The sequence below is a fragment of the Nerophis ophidion genome, linkage group LG04 (assembly GCF_033978795.1).
Source record: "Nerophis ophidion isolate RoL-2023_Sa linkage group LG04, RoL_Noph_v1.0, whole genome shotgun sequence".
Lineage (NCBI taxonomy): Eukaryota > Metazoa > Chordata > Actinopteri > Syngnathiformes > Syngnathidae > Nerophis > Nerophis ophidion.
The window spans coordinates 50,695-64,021 of record NC_084614.1 but is presented as its reverse complement, the minus strand read 5'-3'; the positions used below and the strand labels follow the sequence as shown (position 1 = coordinate 64,021).

General features: G+C 39.0%; 1 protein-coding gene across 2 annotated transcripts in view; it reads right to left on the bottom strand.

The window, feature by feature from the left end:
* LOC133550650 (peptidase M20 domain-containing protein 2-like) overlaps window positions 1-13,327 on the bottom strand; it is a 49,987-nt gene that overhangs the window by 12,172 nt on the left and 24,488 nt on the right. For both annotated transcript variants that reach the window (XM_061896575.1, XM_061896576.1), the window contains one exon: window positions 13-403. The gene's annotated coding sequence lies outside the window, so the exon portion shown is untranslated. The remainder of the gene's footprint in view (window positions 1-12; window positions 404-13,327) is intronic.

Below are 13,327 nucleotides of genomic sequence, written 5' to 3'. Positions count from 1 at the left end.
GTAAAAGTTTACCTTCACTCAGAGAAGAAGTTCCAGAGCGGCTTTCAGACCCCATCCGGCAGCAGCTCCCACCTCAGCGATCAGGTTGTGCCCGCTAGCGTGTCCAATATCAGGCAGGGCGTTGTACTCGCACAGAAAGGCCAAATTCATAACCAGGTCTCCCTCGTTGCCTCCCACCAGACCCCAGCTGGCCTGGGAGGCTGTGGGACTCATGTAAGGACTTTGGACGCTCCAAGACGGGTTTGAGTGGAAAAAGCGCTCCACAGCGTAGGTTTCTTGACCGCCAATTTCGGGATGGGCCCAAAATATCTCGACTCAGGACTGGACAGCTTGTCCTTTGGACGATCTATGCATGACTGGACCCACTTCTTCATCTGCTGGACCTGCATGTTGTATCTAAAGTCTGCAGGACGTGTCAGAACCGGTCGGTCGTTATTGTCTGTTATTTTAACATAAGCACACACTCATTATCTTTTTTTCATTTTCTCAGACAGTCTTAGGAGGCATCCGACAGGTTTTTCCCATGGGAAAGAAAAATAATCTGCTCCGGGGTCAAACGTTTTATTTAAAGTAACGTTTCAACATTCTTGAATACCACACATATAAATAAATAAGTTTGTTATTATAAATGGTGAAAAAAACACAGTCTAAGTCTGGAGTGTGCAAACTTCTTCCACCGAGGGCCACATATCAAAAACTGAGAGAATGCTTTGTATGATTTTCTTTGGTACATTTTGTTCATTTAAAAAGCCTGTAGATAACAAAGTAAGTATTGTTAGTGTTACATCTACAAACCCTAAAATTGGTGAAGTTGGCACGTTGTGTAAATCGTAAATAAAAACAGAATACAATGATTTGCAAATACTTTTCAACCTATATTCAATGAAATAGACTGCAAAGACAAGATACATAACGTTCCAATTGAAAAACTTTATTTTTTGCCAATATTAGGTCATTCGGAACTTGATGCCTGCAACGTGTTTCAAGAAAGCTGGTACAAGTGGCAAAAAAGACTGAGAAAGTTGAGGAATGCTCATCAAACACTTATTTGGAACAGCCCATATGTGAACAGGCTAATTGGGAACAGGTGGGTGCCATGATTGGGTATAAAAGCTGCTTCCATGAAATGCTCAGTCATTCACAAACAAGGATGGGGCGAGGGTCACCACTTTGTGAACAAATGCGTGAGCAAATTGTCCAAGAGTTTTAGAACAACATTTCTCAACGACGTATTGTCAGGCATTTCGGGATTTCGCCAGCCACGGTCCGTAATATCATCAAAATGTTAAGAGAATCTGGAGAAATCACTGCACCTAAGCGATGATATTACGGATCTTTGATCCCTCAGGCGGCACTGCATAAAAAACAGACATCGGTGTGTAAAGGATATCACCACATGGGCTCGGGAACACTTCAGAAAACCACTGTCAGTAACTATGGTTTGTCGCTACATCTGTAAGTGCAAGTTAAAACTTTACTATGTGAAGTGAAAGCCATTTATCAACAACACCCGGAAACGCCGCTGGCTTGGCTGGGCCTGAGCTCATCTAAGATGGACTGATGCAAAGTGGAAAAGTGTCCTGTGGTCTCACGAGTCCACATTTTAAATAGTTTTTGGAAACTGTGGATGTTGTGTCCTCCGGAAAAAAGAGGAGAAGAACCATCAGGACTGTTATAGGCGCATAGTTCAAAAGCCAGCATCTGTGAAGGTATAGGGGAGTATTAGTGCCCAAGTCATGGGTAACTTACACATCTGTGACGGCACCATTAATGCTGAAAGGTACATACAGGTTTTGGAACAACATATGTTGTCATCCAATCAACGTTGTCATGGACGCCCCTGCTTATTTCAGCACGACAATGCCAAGCCACGTGTTACAACAGCGTGGCTTTGTAGTGAAAGAGTGCGGGTACTAGATTTGCCTGCCTGTAGTCCAGACCTGTCTCCCATTGAAACTGTGTGGCGCATGATGAAGCCTAAAATAGACCTCGGACTTAACTTGTACATCAAGCAAGAATGGGAAAGAATTCCACCTGAAAAGCTTCAAAAATTGGTCTCCTCGCTTATCCTGTTCGCCGTCGCGGGGGGTGCCGGAGCCTATCTCAGCTACAATCAGGCAGAAGGCGGGCTACACCCTGGACAAGTCGCCACCTCATCGCAGGACCACAATAAAGAATATAAAAGCCTCAGACTTCAAGATTGAGGCTTTGTAATGAGTTTTAAAAAATGTACTTTCATTTTTCCTGTAACCACTTGTTTCCAGGCAGAATTCAGAGTTCCACCATAACTGCTCAATGAAAACATTGCCAAAGAGCACATTGGGATTGTGTAAGAATGTACAATCTACATGAGTGTTTTGTTATTTTTTAATTTTATAAGACATGCAGAGTTGAATTTAAAAGTGAAAGTAAACATCCATCCATCCATCCATCTTCTTCCGCTTATCTGAGGTCGGGTCGCGGGGGCAACAGCCTAAGCAGGGAAACCCAGACTTCCCTCTCTCCAGCCACTTCGTCTAGCTCTTCCCGGGGGATCCCGAGGCGTTCCCAGGCCAGCCGGGAGACATAGTCTTCCCAACGTGTCCTGGGTCTTCCCCGTGGCCTCCTACCGGTTGGACGTGCCCTAAACACCTCCCTCGGGAGGCGTTCGGGTGGCATCCTGACCAGATGCCCGGACCACCTCATCTGGCTCCTCTCGATGTGAAGGAGCAGCGGCTTTACTTTGAGTTCCTCCCGGATGGCAGAGCTTCTCACCCTATCTCTAAGGGAGAGCCCCGCCACCCAGCGGAGGAAACTCATTTCGGCCGCTTGTACCCGTGATCTTATCCTTTCGGTCATGACCCAAACCTCATGACCATAGGTGAGGATGGGAACGTAGATCGACCAGTAAATTGAGAGCTTTGCCTTCCGGCTCAGCTCCTTCTTCACCACAACGGATCGGTACAACGTCCGCATTACTGAAGACGCCGTAAAAGTAAACATGCCTTATAATAACCCCAATAATAGCAATTCATAGTTCTGCCTCATGGTAACAAGTGGAAACCATTTAAGTCTCTCTCACTAGTATTAGAAGTAATAATCTGTATATTTGGTTGCACAAATCCTCTTTTAACCTGTCCAAATACTTTTTTGATTTTCCTCAAGATGCCACACCTTCCCTTAAAAAACTCCTCACGGCTTCATACACTTAGTGGAAAATGCCCGTAGTCATGCTTGAACACAGAAAAAATAAATAAACTTAGAGCGTATGTGGTACTTGATAAATCAGTGGCCCCGTCCTCACCTGGAATCAATAAGTTAAAAATGTGCACTTTGTCACTGTATAATTAATGGAGAATATTGTGATGGTGACAGTTTTTAAAATAATGTAATAATAGGAAACAATTAAAGGAAATAAATTAATACAATAAAAACACAATAAAAAATGAACAAATAAAGTTAAGAAAATAACAAAATACAATTATAAAATACAAAAATGTTTATAAATTTTAAAGTGTACATTAGAAATGGTACACTTTGTCACTAAAGTTAACACAAATCTTTATCTCTTCAGTATAATTAATAAACATTATGATGGAGACAGTTTGACCCTGCAACAGATCATTTAAACTATGTATCGCTAACACCAAACTAATAAATGTTAAACAAATAAAACTAACAAATTAAATAAAACTATAAAAAAACACAATAATTAAAAGAAACAGGAAAAAAAAGTAAAATAAAAAGTAAAGAAAATAAAATACAAAAATTATAATAAATACAGTGTATATAAATTACAAAAATAATTGTAAAAATGTGCACTAAACAGCAAAATAATAAAATAAAACGAATTATTGCATAACAAACTAAATAAATGAACAAAAACACAATAATTTTCAAAAAATTACAAAAAAAGAGTAAAATGCAAGGTAAATACAAATACAACAATTTACATTTTTTTAATTTTGTATAAATTACAAAAGGAATTAACAAAAACACAACATTTAATGTCAAATAACGTCAAGCAAATTCCCAAATCAATAACAGTAATAAATAATTATATCAAATTGAATTTTAAAAATGAAGGAAAAAAAAAAACATTTCAAGCGCTAAGTACAAACCAGACCAACACAACACAACAAATACAGAGAGTGGCGCCCTCTGTTGGTCGTAAACCTTTAAAATTACCATAAAGTAATACTTATAAATCCATCCATCCATTTCCTACCGCGTATTCCCTTTTGGGGTTGCGGGGGGCGCTGGCGCCTATCTCTGCTACAATCGGGTGGAAGGCGGGGTACACCCTGGACAAGTCGCCACCTCATAAGTTAAAGTACCAATGATTGTCACACACATACTAGATGTGGCAAAATTATTCTCTGCATTTGACCCATCACCCGTGATCACCCCCTGGGAGGTGAGGGGAGCAGTGGGCAGCAGCGGTGCCGCGCCCGGGAATCATTTATGGTGATTTAACCCCCAATTCCAACCCTTAATGCTGAGTGACAAGCAGGGAGGTAATGGGTCCCATTTTTATAGTCTTTTGTATGACTCGGCCGGGATTTGAACTCACGGCCTACCGATCTCAGGGCGGACACTGAGCATAGGAAACTTCTGTATATTAATGTGAGGTGAGCTCAATTCAGAACCATTTAGAAAATAATTAATACAAGCCAATTCAGTTGACATTTGCACATCGTCATGTATCAATGAACATAAAATAATCCTCATGTTTGGATGTCGTTGCCAAGTATTAGCAAAGCCATGCACCTCCATTTGGGTTTCTGCTTCATTAGGTCAACCAGAAGATTGAGATGCAAATTCTCTCACACGGAACCATCTCTCTGTGAGCACACTAGAGGGACCCAAACCTTCTCTGCGTGGCGTCCACTGATCAGTGATTTTGTGCGCGAATGCAGAGGCTCCATTAATGTTAGAAAATTCAAATAAGCTGCTTTTGTATAATAAGGTCAAAGGAATGAAGACACAACTGTGCGTGGGAGAGAGCAGGTGTGTGTGAGTGTGTTTGGAGGTTAATTGGGGGCGCCTGTCACTCAAGGAGAAGGGGGACATGTTGAACAGCGAGACGGCCTTCTGACGTGGGCTATCTGTCAGCGTGGTTTTACGCACCGCTGACCACCCCGTCACATTCTATTGTGCATCAATTAAGTGACACGGCCTGGAAGGCAAGTGCATGTCGGAATGGGCAACCTTTTGTTTCAGCTCCTAGGAAAGTGTGTTTGATTTCACAACATTCAAATCAAAATTTTATTTGCTTCAATAAATTCAGCCTTTGGTATGACTGACTGGGCTTGGAAAAAATATAAGTATTTGCAGTTGAGTGATATTAAAAGGTTATAAAAGGTCGAATTAAGTACAAAATCAATATTTTGAAAGAACATGGAATTGAACAATCATGTGTATATTTAATAGGTTAAATCAATGGTCCCCAACCTTTTTGTAGCTTTTTTTTTTTCCTTTGTCATGAAAAAGGGAGATTTTTGTCATGAAAAAGGGAGGTTTTTTTGGGTTGGTGCACTAATTGTAAGCATACCTTGTGTTTTTTATGTTGTTTTAATAAAAATTTAAAAAAATAAAAATTATTTCTTTTTTTTCTTTTTTTTTAATTAAACAAATCATAAAAATTACCGGGCCACGGCCCGGTGGTTGGGGACCACTGGGTTAAAAGACAAAATAAATAAAACATATACATTTTAAGTTAATACACCAGACAACTTAAAACAATAAAATGTAAAAAATAAATAAATAAATGGAACAGTGGAAACAATAAAATTAAGTGTAAAAAATGTGCACGTAATAAATTGAAATGAATCGAATGAATACAAAAGTAACAAAAAATACAATGAAATAAATAAATGACAAAAAAATCACTGAATAAAATAAAGTAATATGCATAAAAGTAAAGAAAGCAAATGAATCATTAACAGCAAAATAAATCTATAAATGGCCGAAAAAATACGAACTAAAGCTAAAACTAACAACCTTAAAGTAAATTAAAAAATGTGTTATATGAAGATCAAATGAAACAATAAATAAATATATACAACATGAATTGAAATATTTACACCATGAATTGATTAACGTGGACCACGACTTAAACAAGTTGAAAAACTTATTCGGGTGTTACCATTTAGTGGTCAATTGTACGGAATATGTACTGTACTGTGCAATCTACTAATAAAAGTATCAATCAATCAATCAAAAACAATTATGTATAGAGGACTTAATGAAATAAGTGGAGTTTTTTATTATTCATAAGGAAAATTAGTTAAGAAATAATGAAATAGCAAATAAGTGTCCAAGAAAAATACCAAATACAACAACAAAAACATTTTATTAAAGAACAAATCATAAGTTGTAGTAATAAGCATAGTTACGTATAAAAAAAAAAAAATGATTTAAATAATTTACAAAACAATATATTAATTGCGTGAATACAAAATAATTCTATAGGGTCAAAAAAAAAAAAAAAAAAAAGCTGAAGCTAAAATTACCTAAATAATTGTAAACCCAATTTTAAAAATCAGACGTATAAATTAAAAAAAAAAAAAAGGATAAATATATTGCATATAAATGTATTAACAACTAAAAGAAATACGTTCAGTAATATATGGGCAGCACGGTGGAACATGAGTTAGTGCATGTGCCTCACAATACGTAGGTCGTGAGTTCAATCCCGGGCTCGGGATCTTTCTGTGTGGAGTTTGCATGTTCTCCCCGTGACTGCGTGGGTTCCCTCCGAGTACTCCGGCTTCCTCCCACCCCTAAAGACATGCACCTGGGGATAGGTTGATTGGCAACACTAAATTGGCCCTAGTGTGTGAATGTGAGTGTGAATGTTGTCTGTCTATCTGTGTTGGCCCTGTGATGAGGTGACGATTTGTCCAGGGTGTACCCCGCCTTCCGCCCGATTGTAGCTGAGATAAGCACCAGCACCCCCCGCGACCCCAATAGGGAATAAGCGGTAGTAAATGGATGGATGTTGGCCCCGTGATGAGGTGGCGACTTGTCCAGGGTGTACCCTGCCCCGCCCGAATGCAGCTAAAATAGGCTCCAGCACCCCTTGCGACCCAAAAATATCAAAAAAATGGATGGATGGATAATATATAGGAAATAAAATTAATTAAAAGAACATAATAGCATATCAAGTATAGAAAAAAAGAGAAAAGAAAAAACATCATAAATTATAGTAATATGCAGAGTTAAATAAATAAGCAAAATGTTCAATTAATTCACAAAAGATATTTACATTTCATAATAAGACAACCTAAAAACTAAATTATCAACATGTAAAGCCTAGCATATTACGTATAAAGATACCAAAACAAAAACGAATTATACATTAAGTACAAACCTTGTTTCCATTTGAGTTGGGAAATTGTGTTAGATGTAAATATAAACGGAATACAATAATTTGCAAATCATTTTCAACCCATATTCAGTTGAATATGCTACAAAGACAACATATTTGATGTTCAAACTGATAAAAAAAAAGAAAAAAGTTTTGCAAATAATCATTAACTTTAGAATTTGATGGCAGCAACACGTGACAAAGAAGTAGGGAAAGGTGGCAATAAATACTGATAAAGTTGAGGGATGCTCATTAAACACTTATTTTGAACATCCCACATGTATACAGGCTGATTGGGTTTAAAAACAGCTTCCCAAAAAACGCCCAGTCTTTCACAAGAAAGGATGGGGCAAGGTACACCCCTTTGTCCACAACTGCGTGAGCAAATAGTCAAACAGTTTAAGAACAACGTTTCTCAAAATGCAATTGCAAGAAATGTAGGGATTTCAACATCTACAGTCCAGAATATCATCAAAAGGTTCAGAGAATCTGGTGAAATCACTCCAAGTAAGCGGCATGGCCGGAAACCAACATTGAATGACCGTGACCTTTGATCTCTCGGACGGCACTGTATCAAAAACTGACCTCAATCTCTAAAGGATATCCCCACATGGGCTCGGGAACCCTTCAGAAAACCACTGTCACTAAACACAGTTGGTCACTACATCTGTAAGTGCAAGATAAAGCTCTACCATGCAAAGCGAAAGCCATTTATCAACAACATCCAAAAATGCCGCCGGCTTCTCTGGGCCCGAGATCCTCTAAGATGGACTGATGCAAATTGGAAAAGTGTTCTGTGGTCTGACGAGTCCACGTTTCAAATTGTTTTTGGAAACATTTGACATTTTGTCATCCGGACCAAAGGGGAAGCGAACCATCCAGACTGTTATCGACGCAAAGTTCAAAAGCCAACATCTGTGATGGTATGGGGTTGCATTAGTGCCCGAGGCATGGGTAACGTACACATCTGTGAAGGCACCATTAATGCTAAAAGGTACATACAGGTTTTGGAACAACATATGCTGCCATCTAAGCGCCGTCTTTTTCATGGACGCCCCTGCTTATTTCAGCAAGACAATGCCAAGCCACATTAAGCACGTGTTACAGCACATCAGCGTAAAAAAGAGTGCGGGTACTTTCGTGGCCTGCCTACAGTCCAGACCTGTCTCCCATCAAAAATGTGTGGCGCACTATGAAGCATAAAATAAATAAATAAATAAATGGGTTGTACTTGTATAGCGCTTTTCTACCTTCAAGGTACTCAAAGCGCTTTGACACTACTTCCACATTTACCCATTCACACACACATTCACACACTGATGGGGAGCTGCCATGCAAGGCGCTAACCAGCACCCATCAGGAGCAAGGGTGAAGTGTCTTGCTCAGGACACAACGGACGTGAGGAGGTTGGTACTAGGTGGGAATTAAACCAGGGACCCTCGGGTTGCGCACGGCCGCTCTCCCACTGCGCCACGCCGTCCCACGACAGCGGAGACCCCCGGACTTTTGAACGACTGAAGCTCTACATACAACAAGAATGGGAAAGTATTCCACTTTCAAAGCTTCAACTATTAGTTTCCTCAGTTCCCAAATTGAGTGTTGTTAAAATAAAAGGTGATGTAACACAGTGGTGAACATGCCCTTTCCCAACTACTTTGGCACGTGTAGCAGCCATGAAATTCTAAGTTATTATGTGCAAAAAAAATATATAAACAAATATGAGTTTAAACATCAATTATCTTGTCTTTGTAGCGCATTCTATTGAATATGGGTTGAATAGGATTTGCAAATCATTGTATTCCAATTATATTTACATCCAACACATTTTCCTAACTCATATGGAAACGGGGTTTGTAATACCAAAGCTTTTTTCAAATACTAAATACTAAGATAATTAAAAAAAAAAAACACACGCACGCAAACACCCACACACACACACAAACACACACACGCACGCACACACTGAGAATGTGGACTTTGGTGCAATTTGCTGCGTGGCTTTCGCAGCTTGCTGCGAGGGTTGTTTTCCCGGACTGGACCGGACTTCACGCGAAGGTAAACACATGATTTTAATTTTAACTCAAAAGCTACAAACAAGAGGCGCTCACAGTGGTGACACAAAACTTAATGCAGGGAACAAAACTAACACTAAGGCAGAACTATGAACATGAAACAAAAACACTTACGGTGACAAGAACTATGGCATGGACCGAACAAACACAAGAGAGCCAACATGGGCAGAGCAAGAGATGAATAATGTCATTAGAGTAATGTCGCCAGGTGGACTACCTGGCAACTACAGGCATAAATAATAGTGACATGATTAACAACGGGTGCGTGAGTTCAAACAAATGAGGCAGGTGAAACTAATGGTTGTCATGTGTATGTATATATGTATAAACATGTATGTATGTATATATAAAATCAAACTGAATGAAATAGCTTACAACAATACTGGATTTAAAAATGACAAAGGTACAATAAAGGTGACCACCATCCTGTTTGATAAACGGCTTTAAATATTGGACAGAAGTTTTCCCATAACTTTACTGGTACTTGCAAAATAAATGTGTTTCAAATGTGTGACTGAACGGATCCAGAAGGTTCTGTGATAAGACTTCCACTTTTATCCACTTTGCATTGATTTTTAGCACACAATTAACCACAAGTGTCCTCCTGGTCCCTTTTGTTGTTGCTCCGAACAGAAGACAAGGTGTTGATGAGTGTGAATTTAAACCATGAGGGTTCTGCCCGGCTGGAGGAAGCTGACAAGGTGTCAAGTTTGAGCATCTTCAGTCAACACACCCTTGGAAGAAAAGAAGGGGGGTGTGGGGGTACTCTGCAGAATCTCTGCACAATTCCTGTCACATTAACACCTCTGTTTGTCAAGGCGGCCTATATCTTCAGGGGATGCCGTTTGGAAATGTACTCAAGCATTTCATGAATTACGGCTGCAAACCACTCATAAAAGCTCCCCACCACGCCACCACTTTATAACCAAGTGTGGTCAAAAACAACTTACTGCTGTGCATCATCAGCTTGATTGGAATACTGAGAAAATGAGAACATGGTTGAAAAGCAACACAATAATAATAATATTAATAACAAAAAAAAAGCTAGAAATTCATTTCCTAGTAGTACAATTTCCTTCCCCTGCAGTAAACAATATTTTGCTGTGTTTGACAGTACTGGGAGGGATGCTGTCTACTTCAATAACATCAACCTTAGTGGGAGCGTGAGAAGAGAATGATGCATGTGTTAATTCTAGACTAGTGTAGAGAGAGTAGCAGGGGCATAGCACCGAACTCTGGGCCCCATATACAAGACTTTTGAAGGGCCCCCCCATCTCATCCTAAACCCAACGTCGCCACACCACACATACACTATTGCATGGATTTGGTTAAAGGCCTACTGAAACCCACTACTACCGACCACGCAGTCTGATAGTTTATATATCAATGATGAAATTTTAACATTGCAACACATGCCAATACGGCCTTTTTAGTTTACTAAATTGCAATTTTAAATTTCGCGCCATGTATCCTGTTGAAAACGTCGCAGTATGATGACGCGTGCGTTTGACGTCACCGGTTGTGGCGGACATTTATTTCCAGCCCCACCCAAGCTAAAAGTAGTCTGCTTTAATCGCATAATGACACAGTATTCTGGACATCTGTGTTGCTGAATCTTTTGCTATTTCTTCAAATAATAATGGAGAAAGATGTAGGTGGGAAGCGGTGTATTGCAGCTGCCTTTAGAAACACAAACACAGCCGGTGTTTCCTTGTTTAAAATTCCCGAAGGTGAAGCTTTACTATGGAACAGAGCGGTCAACCGAACATGGTTCCAGACCACATGTCAACCGGCAGGTTTCGGTGAGAAAATTGTGGTAATAAGTCGGCTCTTACCGTAGACATGAGCGGAGCTTGCATCCTCCTGCAGCTGCGGACTATTACCTCCTTTCACCGGAGACACTGGCGGTCAAAACACCCGTGGCCACACCCCTCAGACTTTCAGGTACCATATAATCTCACTAAAACCCTAGTAACACAATAAGCAGATAAGGGATTTTCTAGAATTATCCTAGTAAATGTGTCTAATAACATCTGAATCGCTGCCACCCCCTTTTTTTTTCCTTTTTTTTTCTAGTCTTTCACTCTCACTATCCTCATCCACGAATCTTTCATCCTCGCTCAAATTAATGGGGAAATTGTCGCTTTCTCGATCCGAATCGCTCTAACTGCTGGTGGCCATGATTGTAAACAATGTGAGGATGTAAGGAGCTCCACAACCCGTGACGTCATGCGCACATCGTCTGCTACTTCCGGTACAGGCAAGGCTTTTTTATTAGCGACCAAAAATTGCAAACTTTATCGTCGATGTTCTCTACTAAATCATTTCAGCAAAAATATGGCAATATCGCAAAATGATCAAGTATGACACATAGAATGGACCTGCTATCCCCGTTTAAATAAGAACATCTCATTTCAGTAGGCCTTTAAAGCTTTTTAAAACACACGTTAATTAAGCTACGTTAATTATGCTTTTGACTTTAATAGATTAGATTAACATATGTAGACTAGAACATATACACAACTACTCCCCCAAAAAAATCTTAGTTTTTTTTTTGTTTGTTTGTTTGGGTTTTTTATTTTTACATAAAACCTGCCAATGAAATCAATACAAAATGCCCAGAATATGGATTTAAGGTTACACTTTAGTATGGGCAACATATTCACTATTAATTAGATGCTTATTAAGGTAACAAAAACTTCATTTAGAGTTATTTGGACACTAGAGGAACACATAAGGGTTAGGGTTATGGTTAGGGTTACTAATGAGCAATAATTCTGAGGTTATTGAGGGAAGACTCTTAGTTAATGGCTTACTGCTTGTATAATAAGGCCATGCAGAGTGAGACATTAATAAGTACTTTGTGACGATCTGTTACTTCATTTCTGTTGGTTTTCCTTGTTTTTGTATTTACTTCCCGTCAGTGCTCTTATTTTGGCAAATTTCCTGTTTGTTCCGCGGAGCACTGTTTCTCCTTTCAATTGCCGTTGATTGGCAGCCGGTCCACGCCGGCTTCCAATCAACATATGTCAATGTATGTTTTCACTCGAGCACTCCTCAGTGCTCAAAGATAATTCAATGTTTGGAGCCTTTGTTTGCACGACTGCTTCCTGTTTGTTTTGTTTGATGATAATTAAAGTCATCTTACCTGCTCTCAGCCCTTCTGGTTCTTGCATCTCGGGGTAACTAAACGGCAGCCATGCGGTTCCATGACATACTTAATAATGACTAATCAAGAGCCAATATGTTCCTAATTTGCATGTTCATAAGCAACTAATTAATGGTGAATATGTGTTCCCCATACTAAAGTGTTACCAAATTTAAATATTCATACTTTATCATTTCTAACTTTAATCAAGGGTCCTGCACAGTTATGAAAGGATTGCAGTCTGCCTTGCAAGTTTTAAAGTTGTAAATTTAATGTTTTATGGGTTGTTTACTGTTTTAAGTGTAACTTTGTTGCTGCCTTCTTGGCCAGGTCTCCTTTGGAAAATATATTTTTGATCTCAATGGGATTTTACCTGGTTAAATAAAGGCTAATAATAAATAATAGGCAATGGGATGCAAAAATGAAACTTGCCACAAATAGATTTATTATATATATTTGTTCCAAAATGCTGGTGCTTTGTGTGAATGCTTAAAGGTGAACTTTGATGACATTACGACATCTTGGTTGAGGGAAGTGTTCCATGCTAGGTGGAACGAACCATTTCACATTTTTTTGATAGGGGTGTAAGTAATTTAAGACATTTTTAATTTGATTTATGCACCCTTAGAAATTAAATGAAACATTCGAGTAAAAACAAACAAAAAAACTAATAAAAACACAAGAATTATAATCAATTACAAAAAAACACAAAATAAAAACATAGAATACACAATTTTAAAGATGTTGATTGTAAAT